At 43.6% G+C, this 22,548-nt stretch overlaps 1 protein-coding gene across 5 annotated transcripts in view; it reads left to right on the top strand.

The window, feature by feature from the left end:
* Positions 1–22,548, top strand: part of KLHL29 (kelch like family member 29) — a 598,373-nt gene that overhangs the window by 296,243 nt on the left and 279,582 nt on the right. The gene's annotated exons all lie outside the window — the stretch shown is intronic.

Here is a 22,548-nt window from a genome sequence, read left to right as displayed (position 1 = left end):
TGAAATTATCCAGCCACCTGGCTATGCATGGAAACCAGTGAAAATGCCAGAGAGCAGTTTGCTAACCTGATGCTATCGCCTCTCTTCTCTCACCCCATCTGACATTCTGTTTTAGCTTTCCCCCGCCAAATGGGCTTCTACGCATAGTTGCTCCCCTGCTTAAACAACTCTAATGTGATTGCTTTAAGAAAAATAAAAACAAATCTCTACCACAGTTTCACAAATGCACCTTATAATACATGGGTTAGGGATACAGAGCCCTTGTCGCATCCCTATAATCTCATTTTCACTGGCATAAATGCCTGTAGTGTTGTGGGAATATACCGGGTTACAGTGTGGTTGATCACCTGCATCCCAGTCTTGTTTCAGTCTTCTGTCTGCAAATAATGAAATAAAAATTCTCTGTTCTTGAGAAATGTAGCTGGTTGGATCAGGTGAGCACATAGTGACAATGTGATGTTAGGAGGCAATCCCATCTGGAAGGCCAGGAGCTGATCAGTATTTCCTGTCTCCTTTTGCTATGGACAGTAGTCCATATAACTGATCCATGGAGGGACCCTGGGGTCTGGTAGTGTCACAGAAGGCTTACATGAGTGTACTAAGCCAAGGTTTTTTGGCACTTTCATTGTTTTCCCTTGCCCACAGAAAGGTCCTCAAGTATTGAAGCAGCAATGGGAACAGCATCAGTGGGTTGTAGCATTGGTAATATTCCCCACTGGGCCTTAGTACCAGTACATAACTCTCACCTAGGGTTGCCAGGTGGTCAGTTTTGAACCAGACAGTCCGGTATTTGAGGGTTCTGTCCGGGAAACAAATTGAGAAAATACCAGACATATAAAATGTCCGGTATTTTCTAATTAGGTACTTTTATTATTATTAGGAGTATCAGTACGTAGTGGTGTACTGCCTGGCTGGTAGACTTGCTCACGCTGTGTGAGTGTGTCTACCATCCAGGCAGTACTCAACTATGTGAGGGGGGAGGCCGGGGCAGGAGGGAATCCCCAGGGCCGGACTCGCTTGTGCTTCGCCAGGACCATGCGTGGGACAGATCTGTGTGTGCCTGGTTCAGTCCCACTTCCCGCTGGCCGATTCTCTCCCCCCGCTCCCTACCCCCAGCCAGTCCTGCTCCCCCCGACCCCCTCCCGGCCAGCTCTGATTCCCACCGGCCGGTCTCCCCCCCTCTCCCCCCCCCCGATCTCCCCCGGTCAGCCCCACTTCCCCCAACCAGCCCTGCTTCCCGCCAGCCAGTTCTCCCCCCCTCCTCCTGATCTCCCGCTGCCCCCGCCCCTCCGCCAGCCCTGCTTCCTGCCACCCAATCCCCCCCCCTGCAGCTAAACCTGCTTCCCTCCCCCCCCCCATCTGAGATCAAGTTTGTCCGTTATTTTTTTTAAGCCACCTGGTAACCCTAATCTCACTTTAATTGAAAACTACTCCTGGTTTTACATTTCACCTCAACAATATGTGTATGTATATGTGGCATTTATTCTGCTCCTCCTTTACTACCCAACAAGTACAAAATCTTTTTAAATAAACATGGAGGATGAAACCCTAGTCACATGAAAGTCAATAAGAGTTTTGCTTGTGACTTCAGAATGGCTAGAATTTCTTTCCAAGGCCTTCTCTAAAAGTGATAGCCTTTGCTTTTGTTTTGTGTTTCACAGTAGCTCTGTCTTGTAATGTGATTATTCAAATATTTATATAACAGTTGAGTGTATATGTGCATTTCTTTTTATATTTATGCCAGAACTGGCACTGTACAATGTAAGCTAATCTGCTTTCTTCATTATTAAGCCTGTTGGGCCTATAGCCTAGCTGATTGGAAAGTGTCTGCCAGCTTGACCTTTTGGTATGATTTATGACTGTTGCTCAAAAGGCATTCTCATTAAAACTAATTATAAAAAGTTAAAGGCATACTCTTAGCCTGCTCAAGTGAGTTGTGACCAACTTCAAAATTGTCCTAAATCCCTTCAGATTGCAAAAATGTAACTAAAGAACAAATAAATCTTCCAGTCTCTTACAAAGAAAAAAAAAGTGTAAAAGAGGCTGAAGTACTTACATTCTATAGTTATTGTTTTTGTAGAACCTACCTATCACATGTCAGCACAAACGAACAAATAAACTCAATTTCCATAGACGTTCTGGCATCACTGATGAGGCTGGTGAACCAAAAATGGAAAAAAGCAATCTCAATTTTCTGCTCCATTAGAAAGAAGAAGAAGAAAAAAATCCATGTTGGCAAATTTTTTTTATAAAGCAAGCTCAAGCCAGAGAAATACTTTGTTGTTGTTAACAACAGTATTGTCAGTCCTAAGTGTTAAATAAAACAAAAGTCTGAACCCCCAAATCAGAGAGTTTAAGAAATAATAAATTTAGGATTCTTTTTTCTTGCTTTCTGGAATGTGAAGCTTTGCTTTCCAACCCTGAGTGCTAAAAACACTTTCTTTAATGACACAGTGCTCCAGAATCTTGGCCATTAAGGAAAACACCAACTGTTATGAGACTCACAAGAAAATAGTGACAGCTGGCACAATGTAATGGCGTTGATTATTTTGAACCATATATTCTGAAAATAAGGAAAATTACAGTGTAGAAAACCTTCCCTTGCTAAACATAAAGGGCTGGCAGTACAGTAGTAGTCCATTTTTATCAGTGATGTACCAGCTGTATAAGTCTTCACAATCAGTGGTTCATTTTTACCAGCCTATACATCTTCTGAACATTAGACAGACAAGGTGTGTGATGGATTATCTTGGGTGGACCAACTTCTGTTTGTGGAAGAGATGTGTCTTCAATTTACACAGAACTCTTCTGCAAATTTAAACATTGAGTTGGATACAGTGGTATTATTCAATTGCTAACCTAAATGGTTGTGTACTGGTAATGGGCTGTTGCCCTCCTCCCGCACCCCCATCCTTCTTCGACTTCTTACTAGTGACAGTGTAAATAGAGAATCATTCTTCTGAAGTTGATGGAATTACACCAATGGAAAACTGGTGTAAATGTAGAGAAGAATCAAGTCCCTAGTTTGTAAAGCGTTTTACGAGCCCTTAAGATCAGGATAATAGTTATATGGGTTACTAGTGATTACTCCCTAATCTGGCTTTTCCTGTGTTAGATGTTTCCTTCCTTTTGATTTTACATTAGTTCTGAATTTTTCATGATTAAGTCTCCAGTACCACCATTTTGCCATAGATGTATGGAACAACACTTCTGGACAACACTGGGGGGGTACGTTTACTCTGCACGGTTATTTCTAAATAAGCTATTTCGGAAATAGTTATTCAGAAATAACTTATTTCGAAATAGCACATGTAGACAGCAAGGAAGCCTCAAAATTAGTCCAAGGCAGGCTTCCCTAATGTAGACATGTTATCTCGATTTAGAGCCCCAGGAGGCATTTGGGAGGAATAACTTAGAACGGCCCTGGTGAGGGGCTATTTCAAAATAGCAGCAGTGGAAAGTCTACACACGCCTTATTTCGAAATAGCAATTTTGGAATAGGTGTTATTCCTTGTAGAATGAAGTTTACAGATTTCAGAATAAGCTGTCCGTTGTTTCGAAGTAATGGAATTGCTGTCAATCTGATGCGTTGACATTTAAGCAGACAGTATGTTGGAGTATGTATACTGGCATTTAGGAATTCTCAATATCAATCAAAGATTTACTTGCTCACATGAAAAAGAAAAAGCCAAACCAAATAACCAAAAAGTTGCAATATAGTCTGCAAGCTCAGAATGTGTGTTCAGTGGCTGAGCATAGGGGTAAAAAACACACATTCTTTTACCCTAAATAGCATTTTCCTTTGAAAAGTTTTAGTGTACAAATCATTGAATGTGATTGACAGCTGAAGTTTGGCAGTTGAACTTTTTCACCCTTGGTTTCATGCATTGTGTAAGTGGCAGGAACAAAACTAATCATCCCGAAGAATTGCACAAGGTTGAAATCATTCAAGCCTTGGAGATAAATTGGAGGATTCTGTGCCCCATATGCAGAACAGAGTTGCTATAATAAAGATTAGTTAGTAATCTAGCCCATTCTGCTTCAGACTGTTGATCTAATTGCTTATGCTGCACTTATTCTGCCATTTATGCACATGCATTGTGGCAAATAAACACTTGGGATCACATTGGGACCTTAGAATCTGCTTTTCCAGTGGACTTCATTTCTAAGGGAAGAATTTTTGGCTCTTGGTTTTTCCTATCATGACTTGGTTTCAGTTTCACAGGGTTCCTGTCTGCTCACAGGGGAGTCCTGAGCCTTGGGGGATGGATCCAGGCATCCCGGGGGCCACATCCAGCCACTGGGCCTGAGGTTATCCATCCCTCCATTAGAAACTTGATTCTTTCTGCACGAAGGCAGTGCAATGCTGCTTTGGTATGAATGTGAATCAAGCCATTGTAGTCACTTTTTTAGAAATTTAGCATAAAATTGGCTGAATAAATAATTTTAGGAATAAAACATTCCTTGGGGGGGAGGCATTGTCCTACCTGCCCTGTGTTTGTATCTTTTTTCTTGTTAAAGTTCCCTTTCTTGTTCAACAAGAAATGTCTTTTCTGCATCTCACCAAGAGTCAGTCTCTGGTGTACTTTTATGCTAATCTGTGTTTAGGCTTGGAGCAAACGCCTAAACATGTTCATGTTCACAGCACCACTCTGCACTGGGGATGGTGCTTGACAAATAAGAGCGTTAGTTTTATCTGTTCTATTTTATGGTAATATTTGAGAAAAAAATTTAAAGTCTAGGATTGCCCATTTGCCCCATAATCTTTTCCATTTTTAAAATGTGCATGCCTCAGGTTTTAAATATTTGTATTAACCTAGGAAAGCTTTTTGGGCCTAGATTCTCAAGTCACTTAAGGCCCAGTTACACAAAGAGACCTTAACTCAGCTGTACGGTCCAAGTGGAGAATTCTCCCTGTACAGGGGGGAAATTTCCACTGGCACACAGCTAGTGGAAGCAGCATTGTCTCCTCCGACGCTAGCTGATCTCTCTCCCCAATCCCAAAAATAAAGATAAAGGGGGGAGATTCTAGGGGCTGTCTGGGGAGGTATCAGTAGCAGAAGACGGGGGTGTCTGCATGATGCCTGATCGTCCAATAAGGTAAGAGATCTTACACCATTAATATGAGTTAGAGTAGGACTACCTTGTACCTGGGCTGGGGGGCTCTTGAATTAGTGATCTGCAATTGGTTCCCTGCGGTCACCGCCTCCACTGTGTCTCAGCACAGCTTGGATGTAGTGAAGGTTCAGGGCCTTGGTGTTTGCCTGCTGTAGAGGAAAGAAGCAAAAATGGGGAATTTCAGGAGCTCTAAGATATTTGTTCCAGCAAAGTAAGAATCATGGGATATTGCATAGGTAAATGGCAACTAATCTACAGGGAAGCCAACCAATATTGCACAGGTAAAGGGCAACTAATCTACGGGGAAGCCAACCAGTGACAACATCTGGGGCTCTGGGTTTATTTGTGCTCATGAGCACATCTGCACATCAAAGCCTCTCTCTCTGCTTGAAAGCCACCAGAGTATTGAAATATATGGGATTGCTCCTGCCCTCACAGAGGTACAGATTGCAACCAAACTCAGCATTCTGACCTGTTATATAAACATAAATGAACACTAGCCCATTTGACCCTTATTCCAGATGTTCTTATAATTCACAGAGATGAAGTAGTGAAAGATAATGTCAAAGGAAAAGAGAGATTAAAATGGTCAGAGATGGCCTGGCCTGCTTGGTCTTGTACTGAATAGCTGAATGAGGCAACAGTGGGAATTCCTCAAAGAAGAAGAAGTTCTACACTCAGGAGCACTGAAGTGAGAAGACCTGACCTCAATATAATGAGGGAGCATGGAGCATGGGCAGCCCAGTTGTCATAGCAAGATATAAAATGAGAGATATCCAATTAGGTATCCTGGGCATAAATTGTAGTTGGCACTTTAATAATCTTGGAGCCCTGGCTTTGGCAGGCTAATATTTATTTCAGATTCAGGACATTTGAAAAATGTATGTTCTAGGCGAGGTTTTAATTTTAGGGCCTGCCAATCTTGATGGTGTTCTTCTTAAAATAAGGTCACTGAGAATTCCTTAGCCATTAGAATGTATACATTTCCCAATGGTTTAAATTTTTGCAAACTAATGTAATTCAGGATGCTGTACAAAATGCTGTCCTCAGGGTTGTCAACTCTTGTAATTTTACTGCAGGCCTCTCCACATATATCGGGGGTTGGGGGGTGGGGAGAGGTTCTTAAGGCCTCAGCTCCTGGAATTGTGTGATCATGAAAGAATTTTGGGTTTCATTTTAAAATATAAAAAGGAAATTTCTGGTCCTCCTGGTTAGTGAGTCAAGTTCAAAAAGATGACACCCTATAGCAGGGGTGGGAAACCTGTGGGCCTCAGGCCACATGTGGCTCATCAGGTAATCTGATTGCAGTCGAAAAGATATTTTGCTGACATTGACCGTCCACAGGCTCCGCCCTCCACAGCTCCCAGTGGCGAAGGTTCTCTGTTCCCAGCCAACGGGATCTCAGGAAGCAAGGCCTGCCGATGAAAGGGCTGTGCTGGCTGTTGCTTCCCATAGCTCCTGTTGGCTGGGAACAGAGAACTGTGGGAGGTACAGGGAGCGGTGCCTGTTGATGGTCAATATCAGCAAAATGTCTCACAGCTAGGGTTGCCAGCTGTCCGGTATTCACCCGTACAGTCCAGTATTTTTGCCTCCTGTCTGGTAAAAAAAATTCAGAAAATACGGGACACCTAAGATGTCCGGTATTTTCTGATTCCCCCCCCCCCCCCCCCCCCCCCCCCGGCCAGGAGGCGAAAATGCCGGGCACCTGGCAACCCTACAAACACTCAGCACCTGGCCTGCCCCCTTCCCCTCCGAGCTCCCTCCAGTCCCCAACATCCCCAGCATCCCGACTCCATGCTTACCTGGTTCCGCAAGGCTGCCGGCACAAAATGGCTGCCAGCAAAAAGACCAAGGGGATGCAATGCTTCCCCTGGGTCTTAGTGCTCAACCACTCCCCTGTTCCTATCCCTGCACTCACTCTTAAAGGGACATGCTGTTTTAATGCTGTTTTATTTTATTTTTTTGCTCGCCAACTTTGGTCTTCTCCCCCCTTTTTTTTTTCAACAGAATTTATTCCCAGTGTGGTTTTTTTTTTTTTTTTTTTGAGGGGGGGGGTGTCGGTATTTTTGTTTCAACCATCTGGCAACTCTACTCACAGCTTGCAGTCAGATTGCCCTAATGGGCCTCAAGTTGCCAACCACTGCCCTATACATTTAAAAAAACATAAATAAATAAATAAATAAATAAAGAGAACCCAGAATGTTTCATTTTGAAAAATCTCATAATTTTATGATAGCCTCATGATTTTTCAAGGTCCTGACTCATAATTTTTTAATGTTTGCGGTTGGCAATATTGCACATTGTAAGGAACAGTCTCTACTACCAAGGAAGATGACTAACTGGCTTAATAGAGCTTTCATCTCTGAAGAGATCATAGAATTGGTAGTTAATTACCCTTGTTTTAATGTCTTTTCTCTGGATGAGGCCAAATTAATGCTGTCTAGTAATGGTGCTGGTGTCCAACTATACATTCTATTTCAGCTTGTACGAATTTTAGTTCAGTCTTGCAGTTGGATATTGCAGTGCAAACTTCGGTTACTTGCTCAGTACTCCATACTTTGTGTATTATGTACAATATCCATTTCTTTCCTCGATTCTTTACTTCATGAATTATGGTAATTACAGTCTCCAGCTTATCTGCAGGGAGCTGTATTCTCCTTTTACTGGGTCAGGCGTTTCAGTTATCTCAGTCCTGTATTAATTATTTGCTCTGCCTCCCAAGTTAGAATCCCTGACAAAATTACAAGTCTTGCTTGCAGAACCTTCCAAATTGCTTAGAATAATAATAACAATGAAATAATCATGATAGTGTGGGTGTCAGTATTGATCCTGTGTAACTCTTTCCTCCACCCTGAAAGTATCAGTTTATGACTACTCCTTTGTCTCTTACCTCAAAGCCTGTCTTACAGCATGTCGATTTTCTTCCTGTGCTACATATTAACCTGTAGCAGGAAACAAGGTCAAAGGGTTTTGCAAATGCAAACCGCTAATCTTTGCTGTTCTTTCCTTGTCAGACAAGGCAATAATATCCTTGAAGAAATCTAGAAAGTGAGGCATGATTTCTCTCTTTCTCTCTGTCTTTCTCGCTCTCCTTCTTCTCCTTGCCTGAAATAAGGCTGAAAAATAAATAAATAACCTTTCCTAAGTGTCTGCATTGAATAGCATTTTGAAATTTCATTTTCTAGTAATGCATTTCTCCCCATTCCTCATTTTCCATTTGGTCTCTGATTCAGGAAAATTGTCATCTTGCAAAGTCATTTTAATAAGCTGTCTGCTATTTCCCTGGCTCCTTTGAGCAAAACAGAAGAGGTTAGTGTTGTCAACTTTTGAAATGTGTCATATTTTGCAAGTTCATCGTGGAAGTTCTTTTACAGATGTCTGCAAACTTCAATAATGATTTGTTCGAGGTATGTAAATGAAGACTGTGGGCAAATTATTTTAAATCTAGTAAGCTCCATCAAATAGTTCATAGAAAAATTATTCCAGTCCAGATTGCCATCTTTAGAAGAAGCCCTGTTCAACAGAATGTAAATATTAGCAGACTTCAGATCTGAATGATGGTGTTCAAAGTGGCTAAATGTTAGAGATTTTTGTTATACAAAAATGCCTCTTTTTAATGAATCTCATTTAAAAAAAGTCTTTAGTTGGTGTGGTCATCAGAGAAATAGCAGCTCTTTGATGTTTTGTCTGAAATCTAAAGCAAGTTGGTAGCTAAACAGTAAGTGACTGACTGATTGTGCATCACATACATAGCATCCCCAGCTTTATGCTATTAGGGCTTCCTAATGGAACATGGTTGCAGCTGCAGCTGAAAACTTTAGCAGTAGTGCAGAAAGAAAAAGTGGCATATCCTTAGGCGTCATAATATCCCATTCCTCATGTGAAGCCAATATACAGTGCTTCAAATCTAACCTGTATTTTAGCAATAATCAATTAAAAAGGATCACATCCACCATAACAAAAATGCACGATCTTGTACCATAAACAACATTTTGTGGATTGCGGTTCCTTGTAATGCCTTATCCTCTACTTGTCATATAGTGTTGTTTTGTCCCCTCCGCTTTTTTTTATTTCCTTGAAATGTAAGTAGTTGCCCTGTTAAGGAAGTTTAAAACCTGGCCCGATTTATGGAAAGAGCAAGCAACAAATCAAGTTAAATTTATCATTAAATATCCCAGAAAAAGTATTTTTAATATTCTGCAACAGCTCTGCTATCATAGACTGTGTTCAGATAGATTACTTATCTGTCTATGCATTTCAAAGCCACTCATGACTATAATATCTAGGGCCCTTAAGCATTTCCATATCCCCTCACCACAATCCCCTGAGCCAGCCAGTTCCCTGAAGCAATAGTGTTCTTAACAAATAATGATTTTTTGTTTAATGCTGGCAAATGAAGTTGAAAACAACAAATATGCAGTGTAATAAGAAACCTATTACTAAAGATAATTTAGCACTACCTTGTTGGTATTTGCCTATAGCTACACTGCACATGCATTTAAGGTAATCAATGGATTTTGCATGCATGTAAGGTATTCTAAACAGGAATACAATGGTTGGAAAGTTAAAAGATTTAAAGTGCAGCTCAAAGAGAAAAACCGTGTTCTGTCTCCTTTCCTTTCCTTTCCTTCCCTAGTAAATTAATAATTGACTGATTCACCTCTGGCTGTATCTTCTTTTCTGGCTCTGGCTTACAGTTGCTTTTGGATCATCTATTCATGTGTGTTGTAAAAACAACACACATGAATAAATGACAATAATAATAAACAGTGAACAGTATTGGTCGGCATGGTGGGCAGTAGTCTCTGCACATCTGCAGCCTAATCATTGTCGTTTTTTGTAAGCATCAGAGAAAAGAAAAGTTTTAAGGAGGTGTTTGAAGGAGAACAATGAAGTGGCTTTGCGTATGTTTACAGAGTTCCTCTCAATTATGAGAAGGATCATGGGAGAAAGCATGAGGGTTCTATTTGAAAGTTTAACAGTCAGGCAAGTCTGACATCAGCTGCCAGATTCTTTATGCCACATTGTCATTTCAGAGAAATCTGGGATGGTCAGGAGGGTCTGCACTGGGTGCCTCAATAACAAACCCACCATTAGGTGGTCAGAAAGGTCTGTGTATACTGGTAGGCCCAGGTTTGCCATAGTCTTCTCAACCATTTTTACTCTAGCATTCTCCCAAGCATTATGGAGGAGTGATATTGCTTAACGGGGGAGTTTCAGAACTGACTTAGGTTGAATCATCTCAATTATAATGTGTATGAGTGTATGAGTTGTGTGTCATCCAACTTGACATATGACAAATGGAGCCAAACGAAAGCTCAATATTCTGCTACAAACTAACAGGGGGCTAAACCCAATGATCAGAGAGTCTGAGCATTTGCTGTCCATGAAATGCTAGCCAATTTGATTAGAAGGTTTTTGCATAACTGTGCCTTAACCACAGGTTTCCTCAGGTTGTTAAGTTATTTGAGAGATTTATCCAGGGTTACTTCGAGGTATTTTGGTTGGGATTAGTATTTCAAGCAATGTCCATTGAGAAAGATATTCAGTTCAGGGAGCCAGGGAAGGGATGGAAAGAGAGAAGTGACACAGTCAAAGCAAATGGCTAGCAAAATGGTCTTTATAGCAATTTCTGAATACATATAAAAGAAACAAAACTGCTTTTGTCAAGGCCAGAGAAAAGGAAGTAGCGGCAATTAAGATGTGAGATGTTGAGAACCTGTACAACACTTTTAGCTGTCTGGATGGATAGGAAATGCCCTATCTTAACAATATTCCATAGAAAAGAATCAGCAAGTCTTAGACATAGTCTGAATATGAGGATCTAGAGTAGCTATGGGCAACCTAAGCTAGTGAGTGGGCCTCAAGATTGTCGTCTTGAGGATAGGGTACTTTTTCCAACTGTTGCTTACATACCTAGAATGTGTAAGGTGTACCAAATGAATCATAGCAGCACTTTGCTTGAATGCAGAGGAAGCACATGGCTCTCAAAATCAATGTTGCAAGCAATCAGCATGCATCCCACTTCATGTGTGTCACTTTAGTAATACCAGTAGGGAAAAAAAACTACATGGACAGAAGGCAACGGAATCCGGCAACCCTGCACATGGGTAACAGTAGACAAAATATTTCCCAGGCCACACACAGAACCCCGATGGGCTGCATGCAGCCATTGGGCTGCAAAATTCCCATCACTGATCTATCTAGAGTGAAGTCCCACTAAATGATGGGACCTGAATGACAAGCAGGAGGTAAAGTTGTCCACAGTGACTGAGAAAGGAGGTGGTGGGGAGGGCCTGTGGAGGAAGAGAAGATTAAAGCTTTGTTTTAGCCATGTTGAATTTTATCTAATGACTAGATATCCACAAGGAGATGTGAAAGAGACAGGCCTAGATTCTAGTTTGCACAGAAGGAGACAGGTCTGGAGTGGAGAGGTAGGTCTGTAAACAGTGAACATATATATGGTAGTTGAATTTATGTTTTGGATGTGATTATCCAGTGATAAGGTATAAAGCAGGGGGTCTCAAACTCACAGCCAAAGGGTTATCTATATTCATAATCTGGAAGGTGAGACCTGATGGCCTGGGAGGGCATGTCTGAACCCATTCCCCAATCCCCACCCCTTCCTATCACTGCCCCGCCGTTTCCCCCCATGGCACCTCATCACCTAAGAGATGCAACCTCAGAGGAACTGGCATTGAGTGGTAGAGGGAGGATTTGAGGAGTGGTGAAAAGGCACCTCAAAGTGCAAGTGTGAGGTTCAATAAAGAAGGGAAGGTAAAGTTGTTTTAGGTGGGATGATGACAGGACTAAAAGAAGAGAGAACAAATGGGTAATGGAGGAAGTAAGCCTGGTACTGGATTTCTACCATAGATGCTCCACAGCACAAGAGCAGGAGCAGAGACAGATGCTGGGGATGTGCTAGAGCAGGGGTCGGCAAAGCAGACCTTGTGATGGGCAGAGAATCCAGACAGCGAAGGTGAGGAATGAAAGTAATCCATAATGATGGAAGAAAGGAAACAAGGACAAAGAGGAGAGGGCTGAGAGCAAAGAAGTCACAGCAGGTACAGCTACACAGAAAAGAAAAAAACCCACTGTAGCAGCAGTTTGTCTCAGAACCTGGGTCTATAGACACGGACTCTCAGAGCTCATGCTACACTGTAAAAATAGCCATATAGATAGTTATGCTTGGGCTCCAAAACTCATTCCCCTTTCTGGGCTTCAGGTAGGGCTAGGTTCTGCGGCTCACTGTCATGACAGGTTTTTGCGTTGAGGAGTTGCCTTGCAGAAATATCCAGAAAAGCCAAGTGACAGGGGTAAGGTGGGAGTTGGGGTTGATGGGCAATGCTGAAAGTTGCCGGTGGATGGTCTAAGAGGGGGAGCTCAGCAACTGAGAGATCAGGGAGAGAGCAGTGCTTAATGAAAACAAACTCAAGTGAATGGGCTCTACTCAGTTTTTGTAGGCTGGACACCTGTCTGATTGATTGTTTACATAATGTACTGGCACTTTTCAGATGTTCCACCCACATGCACATTATTAAAGTGGTTAATTTGAGATCAGATGTGCTATGGCAGGGGTAGGGAACCAAAAGCCCATGGGCTGGATTCAGCCTGTTCCTTAATTTCACCGTGCTCCACGTGTCCACCCAGTGCTGCAGCCAAGGAATAGGGCCAGGGTGCAGGGACTTACCTGCTCTGCCCTGCGCTTAAGCTGGGAAATGAGGCTGGAGGGTGGAGACTTTTCCCACTCCTCCAGGCGCTCCAGGTAGGGAGCAGGTTTGGGGGCTTTCCCTGTTCTGACTGCCTGCTGCAGGTTGGAAGCAGAATCTCGCCCTGCAATGTCCAATGCAAATCCTTATTGTACAGAGTGGGTTTCCTTGCTTGCTTTTTTGACCCTGTGTGGAGGGGAAAAGTTTGTATGGCTGGTCTGTTGGCACAATCCACAGCTGCACAGACTGCTGCTAATATATATACACTGCCACTTTATATCACCTCCGTGCCTGCGAATAACTGTCACATTTTAAAAATACAGTTATACTGTTTGGCCAGGAAGATGCCCTGGTCTGTGTGGTGATAGAGGAGATTATGATCTAAAAATATTAACTTGCTGCCATGCAGTTGAAAACAAAGGGATAACATCCTCCTTTTTTGGCAGAAAATCAATGTGTAACATCATGACTGTATATTGACAACTTGATTATAAAGGGCACTGAATATGCTTAACCCTGGAATAACACTAGAGAGGAATAGAATGAGACATTTATACAGCACCAACAACTCTAGCATGAACAAAATATTACTTGCTCTTTTCAGATATAGCTGGTAGCATTATATTTCTTTTCTTTTTCTTTTCTTTTCTTTTACTTGTGCTTTGCTTTGAGCCTTCTTGAACTCTTTTGCATCAGTACATATTGATCCACGGGTAACTAGCTTTTAATTTTTGCATGTTGAAATTTAAACACATCATGTCAGTCTTCCAGTCTCCCGGTGTATCATCTGATATGCTTGTGAAGGCAACATTGATTTACATCTGAAATAGAGAGCTTATTTGCCTGACTATCTGACAGCATGCAGCCTGGATTAGATTGCTGACCAGATTCAGACTTGAGGTGCCTGGGCACAATCCCATTGAAGCCAATGGAAATTTGATCAAGTTTCAATTTTTGAGCATAACAGGAAAGAGACAATTTTCTTGCCATTTCTCTATATTTCACCATTTAGGTTTTCTACCTCATTTCATGCATTTTCACTCTCTTACTACCCCAGATATGGCCTGTGGAGCGCAAACTGGTGACATACACCTGGATATCCTACTTGTTTTCAGTTGAAAGATGAGAGAGAAATTAAATGATAGGCCAAAGCAGATGAAGTGGTTCCCTTTCCTCAAAAAGGGACAAAACATTGAAGACAGACAATGAAAGGTGCATAGGTGCTTTCTTTATATAACTTTTCTACGTAGGCCATAGCTGTAATTGCCACAACAGACACAAATGAGCGGCCAATGGGACAGTGTTATGGTATGACTGGCACTAAGAACAATTTGAGAAGCCCTGCTTATACAGAAAAAGAGTCTCCTTGCTTGCATGTCTCTTCTGCTGCTTTGTTCCTATCTCTTATAAATTGTTTGCCCTGTCCATTACAATCTCTTAATTCATGTCCTCCTTATAATAATACACTGGATTGTTAGATCGCACATCCAGTTCTTGATCTATTCTCCTTCCTGTAGCTGTTCCATCTTTTTGCTGTAGTGTCTTCAGTAACAGTTTCCTTGCAACTCTACCTCCGTATCACAGGACCTTGCCTTGTAGTGAGGACAATATACACTCTTAAATGGTTTAGGCATAAAGTCCTCTTTTCAAAAGTCATTTAGATATCTGAGGGACTAAGTCTTATCAAAAGTTACTTCTGAAAATGGGATTTAGGCTTTTTAGTGGTTTCTACAATCCAGAAACTTTTACACACTAAGCATAGACCTCTTTGGGTTTTTTTTGTGTGTGACTGTAACCCAAGACTGACAGTAATCCTCTCAACCTTCATTGTTAATGGGGTTAGCAGTCAGTGGCTCAGCTGTGGCAATCCTTGAGGAGTGCTCATCCCCGGAGTGTTAATTAAGACACTCCTATCTTGTCGCCATGTAATAACAACATTCACTTTATCTAAATGTCAACATGTCTGATATGAATTTCATCAGACACTAAGACAGATCCTGAATTTTGTCTGATTCTCCTCCCCTCATAGTAATTTTCTTTCCCTTTTTTTCTAAATTTTTTATCCTACTTACCTCCTGGTCTGTGGCATCATCCATTTTTGGAGGTGTCTGGGAACTCCTCATTCCATTCTCACACTGCTGGTAATTTGGGTGGATGCACAGTCAGTCCTTAAAAGACACTTTCCATAGAGGTTGTACCTCCCTTAATTGGGACTCTCTGGTCTCGCAACATCAGTGGTCCAACAGGACCAGGGATGTTCCTGGACCACAGAACCCAGGTATGAGGAGGCTGGGCCGTGTGGCAGGGGGGCCGGCGACGCACCTGGGAGCTCCATGTCAGGGGAAGACGTGGAAGGACAGGCAGTGGAGTGGGGAGTTCTGCCCCCCCATGGCTGGGAGGTAGCAGGGGTCAGCAACGGCCACGGAACTCTAGCCCTGCCACAGCCAGGGAGTTCCAGCCCCGGCTGTCGAACTCAAGTCCAGCAGCAATTGTGGAGCGCCAGCTGTGGAGCTCAGAGTGCAGCAGAGTCTGTGGAGCTCCAGCCATGGACCTCGGGTCTGACTGTGGAGTTCTGACCCTGGCCGCAGAGCTCGGGGTCCGGTTGCAGCTGTGGAGCTCTGGCTACAGAGCTCGAGGTCCAGCAGTGACAGCTAGAGAGCTGCAGCCTGGGGAGACGAGGTCAGATAGGCAGCATCAGTTCCTGGCTGGAGCCCACGCAGGGGGCAGGAGTTCAGCACAGGCCATGTTGGGAGGGACCACTCCTGGTCCAGCAAATCCCCTCGTTTGGGACCGGTCAAGTCCCAAGGGTACTGGATGAGGGAGTTCCAACCAGAGCCGGCCCAACGTACAAGTGAGCCAGGCTACCACCCGCGGTGCCCCAGTGTAGGGGGTGTCGTGCGAGGCTGCCGGGCTGGGGCAGCACCGCACATGCTCCATGTGCCTGGGGGCGAGGCCGCGCATGAGTCGCACTCCTCAGGGCGGCGCCGTGCTACCAGGGCCTGGGGTGCGCGAATGGCTCAGGTTGACCCTGGTTCCAACCTGTACTTGATTGTTATAGAGGTGATTGTTGTACGGTCAAAATGAAATAAAGTAAGGTAACAGTTTTGACTTTCATATTAACTTATATCCAAGGATCCCAAAGAGCTTTGCAAATGTGGAGTCTGGTGCATCATTATGAGGTAGGGAAGTATTATTTGTATTTCACAGATGAGGAAATTGAAGCACTGAGAGATTAAATGACTTACCCAAAGCCGCTCAGCAAGCTTGTGGGAGAGCTAGGAACAGAACAGCCCAAGTCACAACATCAGCCTCCCTCTCAGAATAGACAGTGTCATTACAATCACCATAGAAAATGGCCAGAAAATTAAAATGTGTGTGAATATCTGCAAGCCTGCGCATTTTCATATGCCATCCAATCCCAAAATCAGCTTCTTCTGTGGGACCCTTGCAACTGTTCAAAGTGCACAGACACTCTACAAAGCAATTTCAGACAGGAAGTTTTACCATTGTATTCTTATAGTGTTAGGCCCTTATAACCTACTTGCCGTGCTCACAGTTAACTAAAAGATTGTCCCTGCACCAGGGAGCATGTCAGTTTATGAGGAGAGACAACAGGTGAATGCAGTGGAGCTCAAGGTAATAGTAAGATAATTATACTTACTGTGGACAATTCGTGGGGTGCGATCACCCCCTACTGGGGGGGGGGGACGGACTCAGCAAGCCCCATCGTCCTTTAACCACGCCCTGGCCAGGATTCCCTGGCCAGGATTTCCGGTCCTGTGTCCCGTCAGGTGGATGTGATCACTCCCTCCCTACCGGGAGGCGGGTTCAGCAGACCCCGTGTCTATGCCCCGCCTTAGCAGGGTTGAGGCTTGCGCCCCGAGCTTGGCCCCCTTAGAGGGGCAATACCCTGGCCTGCCCTGTCGTCCGGCCCGCTGCAGTATGCACATTTGTATGCGTTCCGGTTCTGAAAGGGGTGGGGTGCTCAAAGGAGGTTAGGAGGGGAACCCAGGCTCGCCCTCTCTCCGGGTCCAAGCCCGGGGCCCTAAGTGCAGGGGCTCGCTGTTGCCCCTGCAGGGCAGACGGGGTGTTTCCTCCCATAACACGTCTGCCCACGGTCACCAGAAGGTCCCTGCCCCAGGCTGCTTCCTCCCTTTCCCAGGCCCCCGGAGCACCCCTGCCGTTCCCCAATGCCTACCAGGATTCTGGGGTCTGGGTCCGGGGTTGTTTCGCAGGAGTCCCGTGGGTCGTTCTGTTTCCATGGATCTTGTCCCGGCTGAGTCACTTTCTCCGCGGGTGGCAGGGTTTCTCCTGGTTGTCCTCCGATCCAGGACTGGTCGACCGCCAACCAATGGGGCCTTCCCGGATGCCCCTGGGATGGGAACGGGCCACCTGCTGGTCTCGGGCACGCACCCGGTCCGTCCTGGGCCCCAGTCCGTATCTACCTCCCTGGGAGGAGGCTGCCCCCTCCCTCTCTGCTGGCGGGCCTTTTTAAAAGACCCGCCGGGCCGGATGTGATCTGGAGGCCCCGCCCCTCCGGTGACGTGGCGGCTTCCCCAGCCACATCCCAGCTGTCACCCTCCGCAACGGCCCCTCCCTGAGCCCTTCCCTGGGAGGGGCCGGTGACCTCCCGCTGGCACAGGTGTGGCGGCAGGTTCCGGCCCCACTGCCATTCTCCGGCGGCCCCGTAGTGCGGGGGAGTTCTGCCCGCAGCCCCGCTCGTCTCCCAGCGGCTCTAGCCGTCTGGCGTGCTGGCCATTGGCAGCCCGTCACACTTACCTTAATAAGCAGTGGTCATGTTGTACCAATTTCTTAGTAATTTCTACATGCTTTGTATTCAAAATTTTGGCTCTCACGCCCTTATTCTTCTGAAGGATGCACAGAATCTCTAATGCCCACAAGTGATCAGGATTTCAGTTTTACTTCATATCTGTACAACATTGTTTGGAAACTGTATGCTCCTTCTTGGTACAATTTATCCAGGTGTTTTGCTATGGAGATTATCCTGCCTTTGATGATGGGATGCATGCAGCTATTAGAGCATATTTTCATATATTCATTTGTTGTTGTAATTTGTTTTAAAAGGCCATAAGTTAAATCTCTAATTCACAACAAGTTATAATGTAAATTGTATCCCATTACAGTACATCACAGAGATATAATACAATATGCTATTTTGCCCTAAGTGGATGTATTTGTCTCTGTGTTCTGGCTCAGATAATAGTTACCATCTGGGTGGTGTGTGTTTGGGGCTTTTTAATCATTTGCAAAGCTTGTTGTTTTAAAGCTGAAATGAGTAAATTTGAAGCTGATTTAGGGAATCACTCAGAGAATATCAAAAAGAACGTCAGAGACTTTAAATATTTTATATATTTTAACCTGTTAGTAAGAACATTTCAATAGGACAGCTTTCAGGCATTCTTCTTTCCCCTCCCCCATTCTAAGGCCTATTGTTGGGTGTCTTGTAAAAGCAATTGCTACTTGACTGAGCTTTTGATGGCAGGATTGAGCCCAAATGTCAAATCCTCTTCTTTTACCTGGACTTAATAAAGATGCTGTTTGAGACTTAGATAGCATTGTGAAAGATTTGGGCGGGTTTCTTCCTGTGTGCAGCGTAATGGACAAGAAATCTTTGTGAGGAACTGAATATGTTTGTAGTCTGACACAGAATGTCGATGTGCATATTTCTGACTATTCTGAGCGGACAGTGCTACAAATCTGTTTTGTGGTGGAAGAAAACTCTGTATAGAGTATACAATATATATCATCTATGCATATCTGAAAGGACACATTCTCTGTTTAAATAAAATCACTATCCTTCCTACTGTCTATCCAGAGCACCAAGCACCATAGTATTTAGGCATTGAACATAGCTAAGAGGCGTAAGATTTGAAACAGGAGCTGTTTTTACTCCTTCTAGAAGCTGGTGGCTTGTACATCTGCTTGATTTTATGTTATGTAATTATTCTGGTACCTGTTCTTCTTGGGAAGGCATTCACTGAAAGGTGGGCTAGGTCTGGTCCCTAGAGTTCTCATTCTGAGCTGTTGCATTGAAGAAATAGCCAAGAACCCAACACTGAAAATGCCCTAGGGTATGTCTACACTACCACCCTAGTTCGAACTAGGGTGGTAATGTAGGCAACCGAAGTTGCAAATGAAGCCCGGGATTTGAATTTCCCGAGCTTCATTTGCATCTCGCCGGGCGCCGCCATTTTTAAATGTCCGCTAGTGCAGACTCCGTGCCCCGCGGCTACACGCGGCACGGACTAGGTAGTTCGGACTAGGCTTCCTATTCCGAACTACCTTTACTCCTCGTGAAAGCCTAATCCGAACTACCTAGTCCAAGCTGCGTGTAGCCGCGGGGCACGGAGTCCGCACTAGCGGACATTTAAAAATGGCGGCGTCCGGCGAGATGCAAATGAAGCTCGGGAAATTCAAATCCCGGGCTTCATTTGCAACTCCGGTTGCCTACATTACCACCCTAGTTCAAACTAGGGTGGTAGTGTAGACATACCCCTATTTCCTTGGTGTTTCGATCTGGGTGGAACTGATTTATTTGTCCTTAGCAAGCTATGGATGATACAGAAGACCCTGTGCTAATCTGTTCCAAACAAGGCTCAAGAATTTGAATCTGATCTAGTTTCAAGGAACCAGGGAGGTACTGATGCAGTATTTCAACACCTTTCTTTACTGTTTTTTAACACATTGGGCAGGATTCTGTATATGGAGGGGGAAAAGCTAAGGGGAGACTAAAACTTGTATACAAATTAAGTGAAGGATGTCTCAGAAAAGCACATCCAAAGTGTAGCTCATTCCTCATATACAGGAGCACATATGATGTAAAATGGTGGAGGTCCATGGGTTTTCAAACCTGTTAAAAGTTTAACTACCCTAAGAACTGGGTCCAAATTCACAACTCCAGTTCAGGACTGCCTGCAGGAAATACCCTCACAACCTCTAAGAAATGAATACAGGCTGTACATTTAAAAATAGGAGAGACCTAATTTCCAGGGAGTGCATCTCTGTTTTCACGCCATTCTTTCCAAGGCTGATTCATCATCTCTGTACCCACTACAGACCCAAATAGTCTCTTCATACTCAGTCATTCTGATTTTGAGTCACATGCATTTCCACAGTTTGTGGGACATAGCATAAACCATTCTTTCTTCTAGTCAGCCACTGTGTCACTGAAGCAGCAGCCATATTCTGTAGCTCTCTCTAAGCCTCCTTTTTATTGACTCACAATCACTTACTAATGTTGATAACTGGCTTTGTGGTCTCCTTTTGTTGCATTTACTCCATTAGCTTTTCTTTGTATAAGAGAAGCCAGAATTTGGCTTGCAATTTTTTCCAAAGTTACAATGTTCAGCCACATTATAGGTCTTTATAAAGGCACAGTACACACATTATAATGAAAGGGTTGTCCCTGACCCAGAGAGGTTGCAATCCAAATATATGATGAACAACAACAAATACATACAACAAACGTGTGAGGGAGCACAGGATTAGACAATTATGATTATAAGCAGTCGTGGTCAACACAGTTATTTTCTTGGTTCACGGTGCTCTTATACAAATGAAAAGAGCAAAAATAATTACACCCTAGAAAAACATTAAAGAAATAGCATTGCAAAGTAACTTTAAAAAAACAACCAAACCCTTTGAATGGTTTCTAGAGCTAACTCCACAGTATTACCTGGAAATAATTAGGAGCTGCAAAAGCCCTCTGGGGTTTACTTGAAATGACCCTAAGAAGTACCATTGTTTAGAATTTTAAAGCTTGGTCTATCACTGACATAAGTTTTCAAGTGCAGTAAAGTTTATCTAGGGCGGATATTTAGTCAGATCATAAATTCCTCTTCTCTTCTTGCCTTGCCCCTCCAGTCAATATGGTTTAGCAACCTGAATGGGGAGAAATAAAACAAATTGAAAATGAAAGGATTGGAGCATGCTTAGCTATACCATAAGTGTTTTTGATTTCTCTGCACCTATTTACAACTTTTCACGTTAGTCACCATCACCTTTATCAAATTAAACTGAATAAAATATATGCCAGATAATTTAAATTTGCTTATTCAGGAATTTCAGAGATGAGGCAAGGACATTTTATATATCTGCATCGCAAAGAATTTTTATTAAGTGGAACCAGATTTACTTCAACAGAAGAATGGCCCAAGAGCTTTAAAGGAAATTAAAACAAGCCATAACAATTGGAATTCACACAGGAGCATAAAGGATCTTCCTAAAATAAATAAAACATGCATTAAAAAAGCATTGAGCAGGAAAGACTGTGATAATGGAGATTATATCTCAAAAGCAAAGGAAAACAATTGGGCAAATAAAAATAAGACCTCTGAATGCAGAACAAAACTCTGTCACCATGCCTACCAAAACTCCAGCTTCAAGTAGAAAGCTCACCCATCCATCCCTGTGCTCTCATGCAATGGAACTTAAGTGCCGGTGAGCACACACAGTCCCTGGGAGAAGAGCAGAGACAGCCCTCAAGCGGACTCAAAGTTAGGGTTAGTGGAACTTCAAAGTGAAGTATGCTGTGTTGACCTCACACTGGGCTAAGGGAACATCAGGGAAAGAAAAGCAGCAGCCATGGGTAACCAGGGTGAGGGTGAATGGGAGGATAAATGGGAAAATACTAGGAAAGCAATGTGTAAAGGGTAACTGACTACAGGGAAAGATCTGTGTCTAATCTCTAGAGTGCTTTATCACTACAGAACCTGGGTATTAAATAAATATCACAGCCAGCCATCTTCTCTGCCCCCGTCCCTGCAGGCTCACTTATCTGTGAGGCTCGCATGTTTGTAAAGGGGCAGAGCTTTAGTGCAAAGATATAGTCACTGTCATTTTGTAGCATGTACTATGAGGACGTCTGGGCAAAGAGGGGTGTCTTTGATTATGCACCATGTAAATTAGACTGTAATGCATCAGAATCACAGAATCACAGGGTTGGAAGAGACCTCAGGAGGTCATAAAGTCCAACCCCCTGCTCAAAGCAGGACCAGTCCCAAATAAATCATCCCTGCCAGGGTTTTGTAAAGCCAGGACTTAAAAAACTCTAGGGATAGAGATTCCACCACTTCCCTAAGTAACCCATCCCAGTGCTTCACCACCCTCTTAGTGAAACATTTTTTTCTAATATTCTATCTAGACCTCCCCCACTGCAACTTGAGAGCATTGTTCCTCATTCTGTCATCTGTCACCACTGAGAATAGCCTCTCTCCATCCTCTTTGGAACCCCCTTTCAGGTAGTTGAAGGCTGCTATCAAATCCCCCCTCACTCTTGTCTTCTGCAGACTAAATAAGCCTCCAGAGGCAGAGGGCACCAAAGGCATACCGCATTCCTCCTGATTGAAGTGTTCCCTATAGGCTACAGAAAGATAGATGGTCTCTCAGGCAACTAAGTTGTAGCCTGTTGAGGACAAACTATCTGCAATATCCCCCCTACTTCTACCAACAATGCCAGTGCTATAAGTTCAAATTCTTCCCTTAAATGACTTCTCATCCATGTTCCTTTTAGTGTTCAGTTAAACACATGGTCAGATCGAGGAGATTGAAGAGAGACATCGTGGTGCTCAGCATATTTTAGGTGCCCAGCAATCACAGGAATAATGCTGTGAGCTACAATGCCTGGGTTAGGTGCCCAAGCTTCTCTCTCATGAATGGGGACACTGCGATTCACAAAAACCAGCATACTCGGCAGGGAGCC

The sequence above is a fragment of the Pelodiscus sinensis genome, chromosome 3 (genome assembly GCF_049634645.1).
Source record: "Pelodiscus sinensis isolate JC-2024 chromosome 3, ASM4963464v1, whole genome shotgun sequence".
Lineage (NCBI taxonomy): Eukaryota > Metazoa > Chordata > Testudines > Trionychidae > Pelodiscus > Pelodiscus sinensis.
This window is presented reverse-complemented; position numbering and strand designations above follow the sequence as displayed.